Genomic DNA, 19,404 nt, shown 5'->3' with positions numbered 1-19,404 from the left:
AACACAACATAGAAAAAAGAACATAGACTACCCACCCCAACTCACGCCCTGACCAAACTAAAACAAAGACATAACAAAGGAACTAAGGTCAAAACGTGACAGCTCCTGACTGACGGGCGGCTCTGGCAGCTCAGGATAGCCGGGAGGACCTGGAGGGAGGAGACGGAGAGACAGCCTGGTGCGTGGGGCTGCCACAGGACCCACCAGGCTGGGGAGACCTACAGGAGGCCTGGTGCTTGGAGGATGATATGTTACTGTATAACCAGCCAGGACATGTTGCTGTATAACCAGACAGGACATGTTACTGTATAACCAGCCAGGACATGTTACTGTATAACCAGCCAGGACATGTAGTGTAGGGCAAAACACATTAAGTTCACCAATAAGGGTTTGGAAAACCCTGCTTTAAGGCACTGTATCCATAGTCAGAAAACATAGTTTAAAATGTGTGAGTCCATCTATACCAAGACAGATATGACCAATAAGGTTTGACAGAGTTGAGAAATCTGTCGGCATCTTAATCTGAAGATTTAAAGGGGAACTTTAAGGGGAACGTCCATAGTAAATCTCAACACCGTCCTCCTGCACTCTATCATCAGGCTGTCCTTTCCCCCAGTAACTAAACAACACAGAGAACCAGACAGTCGGACAATGTGGTAAAAACATCCTCCTCAATTATATACAGTCCTATGTTTTCTCAGCTTAAAAGACACACTCTGTAAGATGATCAGACGATTATCAAGACCATCAATACATTTTTTATTTTACTCTTTCAATTACATGTTCATGTGTCAATATTACCTGCTATCTATAATACATCTCTAGTTCTCATTGAATTACATTCATTATTTTTAAACATACATTTTGATGAATATGATTGGAAGCAATACATCATTGTTGTTTTGTATCTCCATATCACAAGGTAAAATGGTAAAATATCTCACCCTCAGTAAAAGAGTCAGTCAGACCAATCCAGACTCTCAGGTGGAGGTTGAAGACAAACTGTCACTTTGAATATATTTTAAAATACTTCCCAAATATAAGTGTACTGATGAAAATACTTGTTCAAACACTGTCAACCTCTCTCTCTCTCTCACCTCTCCCCTCCCTCTCTCCCCTCTCTCCTTCTCTCTCTCTTCTCTCTCACCTCTCTCCCCCTCCCCCTTACCTCTCTCCCCTCCCTCTCTCCTCTCTCCCCCTCCCTTCCTCTGTCCTCTCTCACTCTCCCCCCTCTCTCTCTCAACTGTTCCTCTATGCTGTTTATGATCACCAGGTCTGCCCCCCTCTCTCTCTCTCACTCTTTCTCTTCTCTCTCACCTCTCTCCCTCCTCCCTCTCTTTTCTCTCTCACCTCTCCCCTCGCTCCCTCTCTCTTCTCTCCCCTCCCTCCCTCTCTTCTTTCTCCCCTCCCTCGCTCTGTTCTCCCTCACTCCCTCTCTATATCTCTCTCTCTCTACCCCTCCCTCCCTCCTCCCTCCCTCCCTCCCTCCCTCCCTCCCTCCCTCCCTCCCTCTGTCTCTCTATTCTCTCACCTCTCCCCTCCTTCTCTCTCTCTATTCACTCTCTCTCTTCAGTCAGGTTGTTGTATCTGGTCTGTAGCTGGTCTCTCTCTTCAGTCAGGTTGTTGTATCTGGTCTGTAGCTGGTCTCTCTATTTATTCAGGTTGTTGTATCTGGTTTGTAACTGCTCTCTTTCGTTATTCAGGTTGTTGTATCTGGTCTGTAACTGGTCTCTCTATTTATTCAGGTTGTTGTATCTGGTCTGTAACTGGTCTCTCTCTTCAGTCAGGTTGTTGTAACTGGTCTGAAGCTGGTCTCTCTATTCAGTCAGGTTGTTGTAACTGGTCTGAAGCTGGTCTCTTACTTTAGTCAGGTTGTTGTATCTGGTCTCTAACTGGTCTCTCTCTTCAGTCAGGTTGTTGTAACTGGTCTGAAGCTTGTCTCTCTATTCAGTCAGGTTGCTGTAACTGGTCTGAAGCTGGTCTCTCTATTCAGTCAGGTTGTTGTAACTGGTCTGTAGCTGGTCTATCTATTCGGTCAGGTTGTTGTAACTGGTCTGAAGCTGGTCTCTCTATTCAGTCAGGTTGTTGTAACTGGTCTGTAGCTGGTCTGTCTATTCGGTCAGGTTGTTGTAACTGGTCTGAAGCTGGTCTCTCTATTCAGTCAGGTTCTTGTATCTGGTCTGTAGCTGGTCTCTCGCTTTAGTCAGGTTGCTGTAACTGGTCTGTAGCTGGTCTGTCTATTCAGTCAGGTTGTTGTAACTGGTCTGAAGCTGGTCTCTCTATTCAGTCAGGTTATTGTAACTGGTCTGTAGCTGGTCTGTCTATTCGGTCAGGTTGTTGTAACTGGTCTGTAGCTGGTCTCTCTATTCAGTCAAGTTGTTGTAACTGGTCTGAAGCTGGTCTCTCTATTCAGTCAGGTTGTTGTAACTGGTCTGAAGCTGGCCTCTCTATTCAGTCAGGATGTTGTAACTGGTCTGTAGCTGGCCTCTCTCTTTAGTCAGGATGTTGTAACTGGTCTGTAGCTGGTCTCTCTCTTTAGTCAGGTTGTTGTAACTGGTCTGTAGCTGGTTTCTCTCTTTAGTCAGGTTGTTGTAACTGGTCTGTAGCTGGTTTCTCTCTTTAGTCAGGATGTTGTAACTGGACTGTAGCTGGCCTCTCTCTTTAGTCAGGTTGTTGTAACTGGTCTGTAGCTGGTCTCTCTCTGTTGAGTCATGATCAACAGTGACTCCATCTGTATAAAGGAAAAGTTAATCAAACATGTAACTAAAACACCATTAATGAGTAATTATAATTAAGTAGGCAACTTAAGTCTCAGTGACAACATACTAAACTCACAGTAGACAGACAGGCCTATGATCCCAGCCAGTAGGAGAACACACAGCAGTGCAGCAACTCCAGAGGGTCTCTCCCACCACTGAACATGTACTGAATAACAAATGATTAAAGATCTTTGGTAATGTGTTTTACTGTAACATCCAGGATTGGGACAAATAAAGATATAGTACTACAGGGTAATCTCACCAGTTGTGTGTGTGTGTGTGTGTGTGTGTGTGTGTGTGTGTGTGTTGTGTGTGTGTGTGTGTGTGTGTGTGTGTGTGCGTGTGCGTGTGCGAGTGCGTTGTATCTGGTCTGTAGCTGGTCTCTCTCTGTATTCAGGTTGTTGTATCTGGTCTGTAGCTGGTCTCTCTCTTCAGTCAGGTTGTTGTATCTGGTCTGTAGCTGGTCTCTATTTATTCAGGTTGTTGTATCTGGTTTGTAACTGCTCTCTTTCTTTATTCAGGTTGTTGTATCTGGTCTGTAACTGGTCTCTCTATTTATTCAGGTTGTTGTATCTGGTCTGTAACTGGTCTCTCTCTTCAGTCAGGTTGTTGTAACTGGTCTGAAGCTTGTCTCTCTATTCAGTCAGGTTGCTGTAACTGGTCTGAAGCTGGTCTCTCTATTCAGTCAGGTTGTTGTAACTGGTCTGTAGCTGGTCTGTCTATTCGGTCAGGTTGTTGTAACTGGTCTGAAGCTGGTCTCTCTATTCAGTCAATTTGTTGTAACTGGTCTGTAGCTGGTCTGTCTATTCGGTCAGGTTGTTGTAACTGGTCTGAAGCTGGTCTGTCTATTCAGTCAAGTTGTTGTAACTGGTCTGAAGCTGGTCTCTCTATTCAGTCAGGTTGTTGTAACTGGTCTGAAGCTGGTCTCTCTATTCAGTCAGGATGTTGTAACTGGTTTGTAACTGCTCTCTTTCTTTATTTTGGTTGTTGTATCTGGTCTGTAACTGGTCTCTCTATTTATTCAGGTTGTTGTATCTGGTCTGTAACTGGTCTCTCTCTTCAGTCAGGTTGTTGTAACTGGTCTGAAGCTGGTCTCTCTATTCAGTCAGGTTGTTGTAACTGGTCTGAAGCTTGTCTCTCTCTTTAGTCAGGTTGCTGTAACTGGTCTGTAGCTGGTCTCTCTATTCAGTCAGGTTGTTGTAACTGGTCTGAAGCTGGTCTCTCACTTTAGTCAGGTTGTTGTATCTGGTCTCTAACTGGTCTCTCTCTTCAGTCAGGTTGTTGTAACTGGTCTGAAGCTTGTCTCTCTATTCAGTCAGGTTGCTGTAACTGGTCTGAAGCTGGTCTCTCTATTCAGTCAGGTTGTTGTAACTGGTCTGTAGCTGGTCTGTCTATTCGGTCAGGTTGTTGTAACTGGTCTGAAGCTGGTCTCTCTATTCAGTCAGGTTGTTGTAACTGGTCTGTAGCTGGTCTGTCTATTCAGTCAGGTTGTTGTATCTGGTCTCTAGCTGGTCTCTCGCTTTAGTCAGGTTGCTGTAACTGGTCTGAAGCTGGTCTCTCTATTCAGTCAGATTATTGTAACTGGTCTGTAGCTGGTCTGTCTATTCGGTCAGGTTGTTGTAACTGGTCTGAAGCTGGTCTCTTTATTCAGTCAGGTTGTTGTAACTGGTCTAAAGCTGGTCTCTCTATTCAGTCAGGATGTTGTAACTGGACTGTAGCTGGCCTCTCTCTTTAGTCAGGTTGTTGTAACTGGTCTGTAGCTGGTTTCTCTCTTTAGTCAGGATGTTGTAACTGGACTGTAGCTGGCCTCTCTCTTTAGTCAGGTTGTTGTAACTGGTCTGTAGCTGGTCTCTCTCTGTTGAGTCATGATCAACATTGACTCCATCTGTATAAAGGAAAAGTTAATCAAATATGTAACTAAAACACCATTAATGAGTAATTATAATTAAGTAGGCAACTGAAGTCTCAGTTACAACATACTAAACTCACAGTAGACAGACAGGCCTATGATCCCAGCCAGTAGGAGAACACACAGCAGTGCAGCAACTCCAGAGGGTCTCTCCCACCACTGAACATGTACTGAATAACAAATGATTAAAGATCTTTGGTAATGTGTTTTACTGTATCATCCAGGATTGGGACAAATAAAGATATAGTACTACAGGGTAATCTCACCTGTTGTGTGTGTGTGTGTGTGTGTGTGTGTGTGTGTGTGTGTGTGTGTGTGTGTGTGTGTGTGTGTGTGCGTGTGTGCGTGTGCGTGTGCGAGTGCGAGGGTGCTCAAATACAGTAACTTCTACTTCTAACCTATACGTCTGTACCTGTGTCTTCTCCCTGCACTGATTATTCTTTTGGGTCCCAACCCCTAATGTGTCTCTACCTTAATTAATGCTGTCATTGAATGGGCGGTATAAACCAAATATAAACTCATAATTGTGCATTCAAAATTGTATTTCAATGACCTGAATGATGAGGATGAAGATGTCACACCCTGATCTTTTTCACCTGTTCTTGTGATTGTCTCCACTCCCTCCAGGTGTCGCATATTTTCCCATGTGGATTAATCCCTGTGTTTCCTGTTTCTCTGTGCCAGTGTATTTATCCCTGTGTTTCCTGTCTCTCTGTGCCAGTGTATTTATCCCTGTGTTTCCTGTTTCTCTGTGCCAGTGTATTTACCCCTGTGTTTCCTGTTTCTCTGTGCCAGTGTATTTATCCCTGTGTTTCCTGTTTCTCTGTGCCAGTGTATTTATCCCTGTGTTTCCTGTCTCTCTGTGCCAGTGTATTTATCCCTGTGTTTCCTGTTTCTCTGTGCCAGTGTATTTATCCCTGTGTTTCCTGTCTCTCTGTGCCAGTGTATTTATCCCTGTGTTTCCTGTTTCTCTGTGCCAGTGTATTTACCCCTGTGTTTCCTGTTTCTCTGTGCCAGTGTATTTATCCCTGTGTTTCCTGTTTCTCTGTGCCAGTGTATTTATCCCTGTGTTTCCTGTCTCTCTGTGCCAGTGTATTTATCCCTGTGTTTCCTGTTTCTCTGTCCCAGCGTATTTATCCCTGTGTTTCCTGTCTCTCCGTGCCAGTGTATTTATCCCTGTGTTTCCTGTCTCTCTGTCCCAGTGTATTTATCCCTGTGTTTCCTGTCTCTCTGTCCCAGTGTATTTATCCCTGTGTTTCCTGTCTCTCTGTCCCAGTGTATTTATCCCTGTGTTTCCTGTCTCTCTGTCCCAGTGTATTTATCCCTGTGTTTCCTGTCTCTCTGTGCCAGTGTATTTATCCCTGTGTTTCCTGTCTCTCTGTCCCAGTGTATTTATCCCTGTGTTTTCTGTCTCTCTGTGCCAGTGTATTTATCCCTGTGTTTCCTGTCTCTCTGTGCCAGTGTATTTATCCCTGTGTTTCCTGTCTCTCTGTGCCAGTGTATTTATCCCTGTGTTTCCTGTTTCTCTGTCCCAGCGTATTTATCCCTGTGTTTCCTGTCTCTCTGTCCCAGTGTATTTATCCCTGTGTTTCCTGTCTCTCTGTGCCAGTGTATTTATCCCTGTGTTTCCTGTCTCTCTGTGCCAGTGTATTTATCCCTGTGTTTCCTGTTTCTCTGTGCCAGTGTATTTACACCTGTGTTTCCTGTTTCTCTGTGCCAGTGTATTTATCCCTGTGTTTCCTGTTTCTCTGTGCCAGTGTATTTATCCCTGTGTTTCCTGTTTCTCTGTGCCAGTGTATTTATCCCTGTGTTTCCTGTCTCTCTGTGCCAGTGTATGTATCACTGTGTTTCCTGTTTCTCTGTGCCAGTGTATTTATCCCTGTGTTTCCTGTCTCTCTGTCACAGTACGTCTTGTATGTTCAAGTCAACCAGCGTGTTTTTCCCCTGCCCTACTTTTCTATTCTCTTCTACTAGTCCTCCCAGTTTTGACCTTTGCCTGTTTTCTGGACTCCATTCCCACCTGCCTGACCATTCTGTCTGCCCTGACCTCGAGCCTGCCTGCCAGTCTGTACCTCTGGATCTCTGAACTGTTTTTGACCTTTTGCTTGTCCATGACTATTATCTTGCCTTCCCCCTTTGGATTGTTAATAAATATCTTGGGCTCGAACCATCTGCCTCCTGTGTCTGCATCTGGTTCTCCTTGTGCCCCTATTGAAGAAGGTGATTGAATTTAGAACAATAGTGTAGGAATTGCTATTTCTCTGTCCTGCACGCACACCCCAAAAATACACAGAATTCTCACAGATCAGATATGCCCCAACAAAAAAATGTTGATTAGATATTAATTTAAAATCTTCCAGTCCTCTAAATGTACAGTGCCTTGCGAAAGTATTCGCCCCCCTTGAACTTTGCGACCTTTTGCCACATTTCAGGCTTCAAACATAAAGATATAAAACTGTATTTTTTTGTGAAGAATCAACAAGTGGGACACAATCATGAAGTGGAATGACATTTATTGGATATTTCAAACTTTTTTAACAATTTAAAAAACTGAAAAATTGGGCGTGCAAAATTATTCAGCCCCCTTAAGTTAATACTTTGTAGCGCCACCTTTTGCTGCGATTACAGCTGTAAGTCGCTTGGGGTATGTCTCTATCAGTTTTGCACATCGAGAGACTGAAATGTTTTCCCATTCCTCCTTCTTGCAAAACAGCACGAGCTCAGTGAGGTTGGATGGAGAGCATTTGTGAACAGCAGTTTTCAGTTCTTTCCGCAGATTCTCGATTGGATTCAGGTCTGGACTTTGACTCGGCCATTCTAACACCTGGATATGTTTATTTTTGAACCATTCCATTGTAGATTTTGCTTTATGTTTTGGATCATTGTCTTGTTGGAAGACAAATCTCCGTCCCAGTCTCAGGTCTTTTGCAGACTCCATCAGCTTTTCTTCCAGAATGGTCCTGTATTTGGCTCCATCCATCTTCCCATCAATTTTAACCATCTTCCCTGTCCCTGCTGAAGAAAAGCAGGCCCAAACCATGATGCTGCCACCACCATGTTTGACAGTGGGGATGGTGTGATCAGGGTGATGAGCTGTGTTGCTTTTACGCCAAACATAACAATTTGCATTGTTGCCAAAAAGTTCAATTTTGGTTTCATCTGACCAGAGCACCTTCTTCCACATGTTTGGTGTGTCTACCAGGTGGCTTGTGGCAAACTTTAAACAACACTTTGTATGGATATCTTTAAGAAATGGCTTTCTTCTTGCCACTCTTCCATAAAGGCCAGATTTGTGCAATATACGACTGATTGTTGTCCTATGGACAGAGTCTCCCACCTCAGCTGTAGATCTCTGCAGTTCATCCAGAGTGATCATGGGCCTCTTGGCTGCATCTCTGATCAGTCTTCTCCTTGTATGAGCTGAAAGTTTAGAGGGACGGCCAGGTCTTGGTAGATTTGCAGTGGTCTGATACTCCTTCCATTTCAATATTATCGCTTGTACAGTGCTCCTTGGGATGTTTAAAGCTTGGGAAATGTTTTTGTATCCAAATCCTACTTTAAACTTCTTCACAACAGTATCTCGGACCTGCCTGGTGTGTTCCTTGTTCTTCATGATGCTCTCTGCGCTTTTAACGGACCTCTGAGACTATCACAGTGCAGGTGCATTTATTCGGAGACTTGATTACACACAGGTGGATTGTATTTATCATCATTAGTCATTTAGATCAACATTGGATCATTCAGAGATCCTCACTGAACTTCTGGAGAGAGTTTGCTGCACTGAAAGTAAAGGGGCTGAATAATTTTGCACGTCCAATTTTTCCGTTTTTGATTTGTTAAAAAAGTTTGAAATATCCAATACATGTCGTTCCACTTCATGATTGTGTCCCACTTGTTGTTGATTCTTCACTTTATGTTTGAAGCCTGAAATGTGGCAAAAGGTCGCAAAGTTCAAGGGGGCCGAATACTTTCGCAAGGCACTGTAATTATTGGCGGAGAGTCACGTCATTAGCGGAGAGTCAGGCGGCATTGGTTGGTCGGAGAGTCATGCGGAGAGTCATGGGGTGGCAGGTATCCTAGAGGTTAAAGCGTAGTAACCGAAAGGTTGCAAGATCAAATCGCTGAGCTGACAAGGTAAAATTATGTTGATCTGCCCCTGAACAAGGCAGTTAACCCACTGTTCCTATAGGCTGTCATTGAAAATAAGAATTTGTTCTTAACTGACTTGCCAAGTTCAATATAATAAAAATGATGCATTGAAGAGGAATAAGATTGAGTCACAATCCATGCCAGGCACACCTGTGAGGAACTCCATCTCCTGTACTTGATGAAAATACCTGTCTATTTGTGGAAGAATCACCCTGATTAACTCTTTAGTCATATCACAGTTTACCTACTTTATGGTTTTGCCCACACCTAGCGACCTGTAAATTATATGAGAAAAAATATACAATTTGATTTGGAATGGCAAGCCAGACAAAATTAAAAGGGCCTATTGTCTAAGCCCATGTTCATGAATGGCCTTTTCCCCTTTAATCAAATTAAAACCGCACATTTTCAGTTATTTGAAAACAAAATCATCTCCAAAATATCAATATCTTTTAAACATGAACATGAAAATGAGATTGTGAACTCACCTTTGAGAATGAGAATGATAAATTACAGCAGTTAATACATTCATTCAATACATTGGAATAGAAAAGAAGCCATCCACACATGATGAAATATTAGCAGGAGAATAGACTCTTCATAGCCCGGCTAATGTAGGCTGAAAATTCACCCAACTTGCACGACTTTACAATTGATCCCTAGTTTTGGTCTCAAGTAAGCATGGTGTGTGAAGAGCGTTTAAATAAAATAAGCATTGTTTGTGAAAAAAAACACCAGGAATATATAGACCGAGACCTATGAACACTTAAAAAACGAGAGTCAGGGTTAGTACTTTGTATATATAATTGGTTATCCTGACCTGGATGTCATCATAGGACACCACAATCGTTGGGGACGCAGAGCAGTACCATTCTGCTCATCTGATGAAGGTGCACGTGAATCAGTATCACCCATTATTTGCAGAGACAGATACTTGTATATTTTATTTAACTAGGCAAGTCATTTAAGAACAAATTCTTATTTGCAATGACGTCCTAGGAACAGTGGGTTAACTGCCTTGTTCAGGGACAGAACAACAGATTTTTACCTTGTCAGCTCAAGGATTTGATTCAACAACCTTCCGGTTACTGGCCCAACGCTCTAACCACTAGACTACATGCCGCCCCAACTGGGATGGATCCCGAGGCAAATGTGGCTGACTAGTGAACCTCCAGGTGTTCATCATTAATACTGTGTCCAAGACTGATGCATCCCGAAAAAACATTCAAGACAGAGTTAATGAGTACTTGAGGTCACTGAGAAAGTCTTGACATGGCCTGCTCTCCCTTATGTAAGGAATTAAGCATCTTTGCCATGATTACTATGTACTGTGGGCTATGTACTGTGGGCTACTATGTACTGTGGGCTATGTTTACTATGTACTGTGGGCCATGTTTACTATGCACTGTGGACTATGTTTACTATGTACTGTGGGCTATGTTTACTATGTACTGTGGGCTATGTTTACTATGTACTGTGGGCTATGTTTACTATGTACTGTGGGCTATGTTTACTATGTACTGTGGGCTATGTTTACTATGTACTGTGGGCCATGTTTACTATGTACTGTGGGCCATGTTTACTATGTACTGTGGGCTATGTTTACTATGTACTGTGGGCTATGTTTACTTGTCAGACTACACAGTAGATTATTAAACGTTTGCATTTTGAAATAGTAAAAAATAAAATAATAATCAATAACATGTTTCTACCACGGTGTGTTTCTGGTTGATGGCCAATATTAAGTACAGTCAAATGCATTTGTGAATTAAATCACTTTATTGTTTAATTAATTAAGGCTCCTTTCTCTTTTATGTGCTGGAGTTATTTTAAGAATAAAGTAGGCTAATGAAGGCAACAAATTGTTGCTTACTGAAACTCCCAATGTCATCCAAATGTTACAATAGGATTTGAAGCAAAAGTCTACCTGTGTATGGTCAACTATTTCAGCACCGTTTTGTGCTGCTCTGAGAAAAGCAAGACAACTTAATAAACATATACATTTTAAAAGTAATTCAAAAATATATTTATATTGTACCACTGTAGATGTTGCAGGCAGTCAGAGAAACTTCAATGTATTCAATGCTTAAGTACTATAAAACCAGATTTGCCCAACCCCTACAAATATATGAATTTATTATTATCCCTGCATTATCATTGTATAAAAGCCCATTAGATATTAATTTAGAATCCTCTAAATGTAATTAGATCTACTATTGTAATTTGTTGATCTGAATTAATCTGCAAGTATTTTCATTTTGAGTTTCCGGTAAACTCTTTGTTTCCTTTCATGTGTCCAACCAATTATTATTGGGTTATTCACCATGGCAACCAGTGAAATGTATTTCTGAGTTAGGTTGGCTTGTTTTCAGAATTCACAACGAAATGCCTCCAGCTGTCCATCACCACTGTAAATATAAAGAGTGGTTATAGAGGGTGAGCGTGTATGTGTGTGTTTGTGCGAGAGAGAATCGAAACACACACAGTAACGTGTGTAAATGAGTTCCGAGAGCAGATCTGTTATCCAACGATTAGTTTCATATTAAAAACGGTTAAATGTTTCTCAAAGATGCTCTCTGGTGGTCAAACTAGCTCTAACGAGCGTTAATGGCAACAATGTCTGACACTTAAATAATAAATAATGTGCCATAGAATTCTGCGGCAGCCCGCAAGTTTTTAAGAAAGAACCACTGGAGGAGTTGGCAAGACAGCTCTAAACAGACCTGGGACTCTAGCTAGTAGGAGTTGGCAAGACAGCACTAAACAGACCTGGGACTCTAGCTAGTAGGAGTTGACAAGACAGCACTAAACAGACCTGGGACTCTAGCTAGTAGGAGTTGGCAAGACAGCACTAAACAGACCTGGGACTCTAGCTAGTAGGACTTGACAAGACAGCACTAAACAGACCTGGGACTCTAGCTAGTAGGAGTTGGCAAGACAGCACTAAACAGACCTGGGACTCTAGCTAGTAGGAGTTGACAAGACAGCACTAAACAGACCTGGGACTCTAGCTAGTAGGAGTTGGCAAGACAGCACTAAACAGACCTGGGACTCTAGCTAGTAGGAGTTGACAAGACATCACTAAACAGACCTGGGACTCTAGCTAGTAGGATTTGACAAGACAGCACTAAACAGACCTGGGACTCTAGCTAGTAGGAGTTGGCAAGACAGCACTAAACAGACCTGGGACTCTAGCTAGTAGGAGTTGACAAGACAGCACTAAACAGACCTGGGACTCTAGCTAGTAGGAGTTGGCAAGACAGCACTAAACAGACCTGGGACTCTAGCTAGTAGGAGTTGACAAGACAGCACTAAACAGACCTGGGACTCTAGCTAGTAGGAGTTGGCAAGACAGCACTAAACAGACCTGGGACTCTAGCTAGTAGGAGTTGGCAAGACAGCACTAAACAGACCTGGGACTCTAGCTAGTAGGAGTTGGCAAGACAGCTCTAAACAGACCTGGGACTCTAGCTAGTAGGAGTTGGCAAGACAGCACTAAACAGACCTGGGACTCTAGCTAGTAGGAGTTGGCAAGACAGCACTAAACAGACCTGGGACTCTAGCTAGTAGGACTTGACAAGACAGCACTAAACAGACCTGGGACTCTAGCTAGTAGGAGTTGGCAAGACAGCACTAAACAGACCTGGGACTCTAGCTAGTAGGAGTTGACAAGACAGCACTAAACAGACCTGGGACTCTAGCTAGTAGGAGTTGGCAAGACAGCACTAAACAGACCTGGGACTCTAGCTAGTAGGAGTTGACAAGACATCACTAAACAGACCTGGGACTCTAGCTAGTAGGAGTTGACAAGACAGCACTAAACAGACCTGGGACTCTAGCTAGTAGGAGTTGACAAGACATCACTAAACAGACCTGGGACTCTAGCTAGTAGGAGTTGACAAGACAGCACTAAACAGACCTGGGACTCTAGCTAGTAGGAGTTGGCAAGACAGCACTAAACAGACCTGGGACTCTAGCTAGTAGGAGTTGACAAGACAGCACTAAACAGACCTGGGACTCTAGCTAGTAGGAGTTGACAAGACAGCACTAAACAGACCTGGGACTCTAGCTAGGGTTGGGTTAAGTTTAGGTAAGAATAATTGTTTAAGGGTTGGAGTGAGGTTAGAAAACAAAATTTATGCCAGCAACCTTTTGTTATGCCTTCCATTCAACACCAATTTATCACCTAGCAAGTGTGTTTAACACGCACTGGGCACTGTAAGCTCTGCCCACTGACCATTGAGCTATAATTGAACCAATCACATTCAGTATGTCCTTGAGACAGAGCTGCCCTCAGGGCAAGATTGAATACGGAAAACTGTCCCTAACCAATCTGGATTGTTGTTTGAGGTTTAAGCTAAATCTCTACCACCTGTTCACATTCTTTTAAACCAACACTTTGTCCATCTGCTGGTGAATAAGAGAAACAGCATTTAGCATTTAAATAAACCGATAACCAAACCAAAAACAACATGGAAGCTATCAAAAAACTATGAAGATGAAGGCACTTAAAATGACTTTATTGTGGTCGTACATATAATGAAACAACATACAAAAAATGAATGTAAAAAGAAACAAGAATACAATGGAGCATATTATCTACAATATTGTATGTATACTGCATAACTTTGCTCTTCAATAAAACATATTTGTTCATTGAACAATATATTTTAAAATGTTATAGATTGGGTTGCCAGGTGGTGGTGTCATACATGACCGATGACATCACAATGGTCTTAAAGCCAATTTGAACAATGGGTTAATGTGGAAATGTATCAGTCTTCATTGGTTATCGACATGGCTTGTTTCTGCTGGTGCAAAAAGGTATGAAATCAGGTCATTTAATCAATGAACAACTACTATAATTCTGGAGTAGTACGTTTCTCTTAAACCTAGTGGGAAGAATAAAAGTAGAATTACATTCTGATTGACGAATACGTAAAAAGTGTACATGAAATGTACATGAAGTTCTGCTATTGCAAATGTCACTCAATGTAACCTGTCTATACTGTGTTATTTGAGCTTTAGGATAGATACCTATGATTCTCCATTTAGGCCAACCTCTTCCTACTCTTATGACCCCCCTCTTCCATTGGCTGGGGATCTGGGAAAAAAGTATTTTTCCTTGTCAACAGAAAAAACGTCAGAAAGCAAATTCAGTTGATGTGGAGCAGAAGACAAGAAAGAAGAAGGAGAGGGGCACTTCATCCCCCTCTCCAATTCCATCTGACCGTTCTGAACGGAATGGCTCCGCTACCTCTGACCCCTCACCCTCTGACCAACTCTCCTCCCTCCATCCACCTCCCTCTCCTGTTAAATGTTCCTCTCAGCCTTGCTCTCCTGCTAAACAACCCTCTGTACCCCGGTCACCTGCCAAAAACCCTTCCCCAGTGAAATCCTCTCCAGTGGTGTCCCAGCCTAGTTCTTCCTCTCCTACCAACCCTCTGGACCGTCATGGAGACACCAGTCAGCAGGGCACAACAGTCAGGTAATCCAAACATAAAGTACAGTGCCATCCTAGAGTCTCTTTGGAGAGTTGGGTTTAGTGCTACCAGACCAGGGCCAGTGTTAATCAACAGTATGAGTGCTAATCTAGGATCAGGTCCTCTCTGTCCATAATAATCTGATTCATTGATCTATGATCTAAAATGCAAAACTGGTCCTAGATCAGACTCCTACTCTGAGACACTTGATAAACACAGTCCCAGAAAGTTATTTTCCTCAAACTGTAGTTTTAGCCTCTTCTGTCTACATCTAGTGGATAAAGAGAGTACTAACCTATTGACCTGGTCTACTTGGTACACTGCATGTATATGGACAGCAGTACTCAGCTGTGTTTATAGTACAATACAGTATTTAATAGAGAGACTGTGTAGAGTGATAATATCTGTGTTGGAGGCGTTAGACCTGTTTCTCTCCTTCCTCCAGACCTCTGTCCCTTCAGGAACACTCTAGTCCAATGCCCCAGAGACCAGTCTCAGCCACCAGAAGCATGACTCTTCCCAGGGCCAGCTCAGCCACCAGAAGCATGACTCTTCCCAGGGCCAGCTCAGCCACAAGAAGCATGACTCTTCCCAGGGCCAGCTCAGCCACAAGAAGCATGACTCTTCCCAGGGCCAGCTCAGCCACCAGAAGCATGACTTTTCCCAGGGCCAGCTCAGCCACCAGAAGCATGACTCTTCCCAGGGCCAGCTCAGCCACCAGAAGCATGACTCTTCCCAGGGCCAACTCAGCCACCAGAGGGTCAGAAGAGACCCAGGGGGCCAGAGGAGAATGGGGGGAACTGGTCAACATGGAACTCCTTGGGTAAACCACAACACACTGCAAATGCATTGAATATAAGTTCTTTATTGTTTAGAGATCAGTGTCTGATATACTATGGGGATAAGGCTTACTATCTAGCATGTCCGTTTTATTAGATATTTATAAACCCATGAATTATGTCAATCTTGGTCTAAAGGACATCCCCTGCCATTATCATCACTTTATAGAGATGTGAAGGTTATGATTAATCTCTATGTGTGTACTGATGACTGTTTCTTCTTCACAGGTTGCCTAACATTGGCAACACTTGCTTCCTTAACGCCACCCTGCAGTGCCTCCTGGTCCTGCCTTCCTTCTCAAAGGAAATCCTGCACCAGGAACAACTCTGGAGCTCCTCCCCCTTCTCCAACCTGCTCAGGTAAGGGAAGGCTCAAAAGCAGACACTCACCCCACACAGCCATTAATTGTGGTCATAAATTAAAGAAGGGACACTCTTTTCACGCCACTTCTACAGAAAGGGATTGTCGTAGCAGGTTAAGATAGCACTTTCACTAATCCTAACCCTTTTCCTAACCTTAACCACTTCATATTTTGCTGTGTATTGTATTTATGGTTTATTTTCCAGTTTCTTTTTGTTTTTGGAATCTTCATAACCAAGAGGAACAACAATGACACACTGATTATGATGTAGGCATTTTGTAGGCCAATTTGGAAAGTGTAGAATGACTACATGACCCATAATGCTCATTGACTGAACATTCCACCTTACCGTGGGAAATTTGGTCGTTTTTTTTAAATGCTCTGGAATTGAGAGCAGTATCCAAACCAAATATCTTAGGAGAATAAACAATACATTTTTGTTGTTTGGCTTCATTGTCCGTCCTCAAAGGTGAAATTGCATCAAATCGAATGAAACATTTCTAATGATGGGGTGCCACTAGATAAAACATATTTGTATATACTCATCTGCCTCTTCAGGCGTAAGCCAGTAGGTTGACAACATCCAGTCGGCTGCTAACTTACTCTCTGTCTCCCCTACAGGTGTCTGTCTGATGTGCACCGTTCGGGTCTACCTGACAGTGTGGCATACCAGGCCTCAAAAGCAGACCTCATGTGGAAGGTCAAGTACTCCTTGTCGGGATACGATTTGAAGTATCTGGGGGACACGCAACAGGTAAGTGAGGCACTACTCTCTTGTGTACGAGTGCTCTTCTTGCAATGGTTCATTTTCTCTTTTTAATTTGCTTTCATCTTGGTGTGTTTCTTTCTCTTCCTCATCATAGGACGCACACGAGTTACTTGTCAATATGCTGTGCCAGCTGAAGGAGGAGGGCATGATTCTGAAGACACTCGGGATGAACTACACCTGCCCTGTCTCCCAGCTGGAGTTCCAGCTTGTGTCGGTGCGCAAATGTACCAGGTAAGAGATCCCATTGGTTGTAATGTATCTACTGAGAACATGATCTTTCTATATATATATATATATATATACAGTATATATTAGTATTACAAAACACATGGCATAACAGAAACATTGTAGAGACCTGAAACAGAAACAGACTTGATGCATTCTTCTTCTCTTTGTCCTGCTTCTGAAGCTGTGGGCGCGAGTCGTCCACCAGAGAGGACTACAACCACCTCTCATTGGACATCAGCCCTGAGCGCACCTTGCTGAACAGCCTAGCACTCACTTTCAAAGTCAGCACTTAGGGCTCAGCCCTGCATGTAGAGACTAACACCCAGGGCAAGCTGCCCACTGCCTCAGAATACACTATCTTATTATTGTAGTGGTATCATTTATTATGTAATGCTTTTGTTTCTAACCAGAGTGAACAGGTTGAATTCACATGTGAGGGCTGTAAAGGCCTCCACGCCTCAAAGGTGGAGCAGTTCCACACACTGCCTCTGTGAGTTGTCCCTTTATAACCTCTCATAGTACTAGCAGTGTTTAATGTCCTGAGCCTTTAGGAGTAGTTACCTTCCTGAGCAGGTTGTAGGACTTAGAGGTGAGCACCACCAAACAAATTTCACTCATCTGTTATTTTGTTGACTGGTTTCATTGTCTGTCTGTTCATCTCTCTTCCTTTCTGTTTCTGGGCAGTGTGCTGGTTCTGCATCTGAAGAGGTTTGGAGGACCTGGGGGGTTGGAGAAGCTGGAGGCTCCTCTTTTGTTTCCTTCGGAGCTGAGGCTCTCCACCCTCTGTGGGGACATGGTGCCACACCTGCACAGTGCCAGCCCACAGGCCCTCACCAACCAGGCCCCCAGCATCCAGGGGTCCATCCCCCAGACCCTCGCCAGCCAAGTCTCCAGCCCACCTGGAGCGGCCAAAGACAGCGCCCTCTGCTGTTCAGGTAGGTCATGGCACCATAACACTATTCTTGCTCCAACACCACACAAACCACCCACTCCCAAAACGGTCCTGCTGACAGAGAAGCTGGAAGCTGCAATTTAAAATGTTTCTCAGATATCTTTAGTGATGTATGGGAGCTGTTTTAGACCAGAGCAATTCAGACAAGTGACCACGTTTTCACAGCTCTTGATATGTATATTTGACCCCTCAGATTCAAAGGAGCAGGAAAGAGGGAAAGTGTTGCTGACTGCCTCAGTGGTGAGAAGAGAGAGAGAGTGAAACCAGTGAAAAATAAGTTATGACAGGACACTGAGATAGTTATGAAGAGTACACGATGTAGTAGACCTGTAGTAGACTAGTACTATAGTAGACTGTAGACAGTGTGGTGGACTGTAGAGGAAATGAGAATTCTATGATCACATGTGTTTTCTTACAGAAGCAGAAGCCAGTACAGTCAGTGAATGGTTACTACCAGCTGACTGGCGTAGTCTCTCATTTGGGAGGCTCCGCAAACTCCGGTAAGTAAATACCATCAAACACACACATGCAGATGCACAATACATATGACATCAGCTGAATTCCAAATCACTCCCTTCTCCTTGGATCTCAATTTGCATGTTCACGTGTGCCTCTGCCGTATACACAAGCATCCCAAAGCTGAGGGAGTGAAAATTATCGAGGGTGAGGGCCAGGGATCATCAACTAGATTCGGGTCCATTTTTTTTCTTAGCCAGATGGGAAGGGGTGTGGAACAAAATTACTAAAATTTGTAGACTGCAAATATACCGTAGGAAGGCCAAACAGATATAATATTTGACTCATTTCAAACCTTGCTTACATTTGTGTACAACCACATATATCTCTTTATTGTGCGTGGGAACACTTTGAAACAGATTTCCAAAATAAAAATCACTTGGAGCTGATTTGCTGGTGTTTTTACAGTCTTTTAACAATTACGTTTTATTTTGTCAGAAAACATAGGGGCCAAATAAAATCACCCTTGGACCAAATTTGTCCCGCGGGCCGCCATTTGTGGAACCCTGGGGTAGGGGATAATTAGACCCTCCAACAGCCATTTTGGCCAAGCGAGCAAGGCTGCAGGCTTCAGAGTGAAGTGTCATCCCAACAAGCACTGCAATATGTTTAGAGTTTACTCAATTTAATTCAAAAGAATGGAGAGGCATGCCTAATTATATGCCATGTGTATTTGTTTATCTCTGATTTCAAAACTTGACACATGTAAAAGATAAAATACCTCCCAAATGAACTGTTTAACTGTTACGAAACACTCTATTATCCACAATAGCCTGACCCTTGACCTCTAGTCTGTCTTCCTTGTTCCACAGGGCACTACATTAGTGACATATTGCATGCCAGTGGAAACTGGTTCTGCTGTAACGACAGCCAGGTGTCAATGTCCAATGAAGCCACTGTGCTGAGGACCAGAGCCCGGAGTGCCTACATGCTCTTCTATATGTTCAGGTAATGTTTACTCTCACCATCTATATTCTTGTGTTGCTATTTATGTGTACGGTTCCTTTCACCCTACAGGGCAATAGAGCGGGAGGCCCCAGCACACAGGGCCTAACAGGGCCACCAGCATCAGCCCCAGCCTAAACAGGGGCAGCACCTGGACCAGCCTCCAAACACTCAGACCTGTCTCAACAGGGGTGGTACCAGGCCCAGCCTCAAAACCCCCAGCCCAGCCTCAACACTCACACACCTGCCTCGAAAGGGGTAGCACTTGGCCCAACATCAACAACCCCGAGCCCAGCCACAACAGGGGCAGCACTGGGCCCAACATCAACACACCCAGCCCAGCCTCAACATGGGAAGAACCACGCCCAGTCTCAACATGGGCAGAACAAGACCCAGCCCCAACACCCTCAGACTTGCCTCAATGATGTGATTGAGATGCTTAATATCAACGATGTTTACAATGACGCCACACCCTTACTGTACCATTGTGACC

The 19,404-nt window shown here is 43.5% G+C and overlaps 1 pseudogene; it reads right to left on the bottom strand.

The window, feature by feature from the left end:
• Positions 1–3,406: 3,406 nt before the first annotated feature.
• LOC139369392 (girdin-like) lies at positions 3,407–6,781 on the bottom strand (annotated as a pseudogene).
• Positions 6,782–19,404: the final 12,623 nt, after the last annotated feature.

The sequence above is a fragment of the Oncorhynchus clarkii genome, chromosome 17, assembly GCF_045791955.1.
Source record: "Oncorhynchus clarkii lewisi isolate Uvic-CL-2024 chromosome 17, UVic_Ocla_1.0, whole genome shotgun sequence".
In the NCBI taxonomy this organism is placed as follows: domain Eukaryota; kingdom Metazoa; phylum Chordata; class Actinopteri; order Salmoniformes; family Salmonidae; genus Oncorhynchus; species Oncorhynchus clarkii.
The sequence above is the reverse complement of the archived record's forward strand: the minus strand, read 5'-3'. Positions and strand labels throughout refer to the sequence as shown.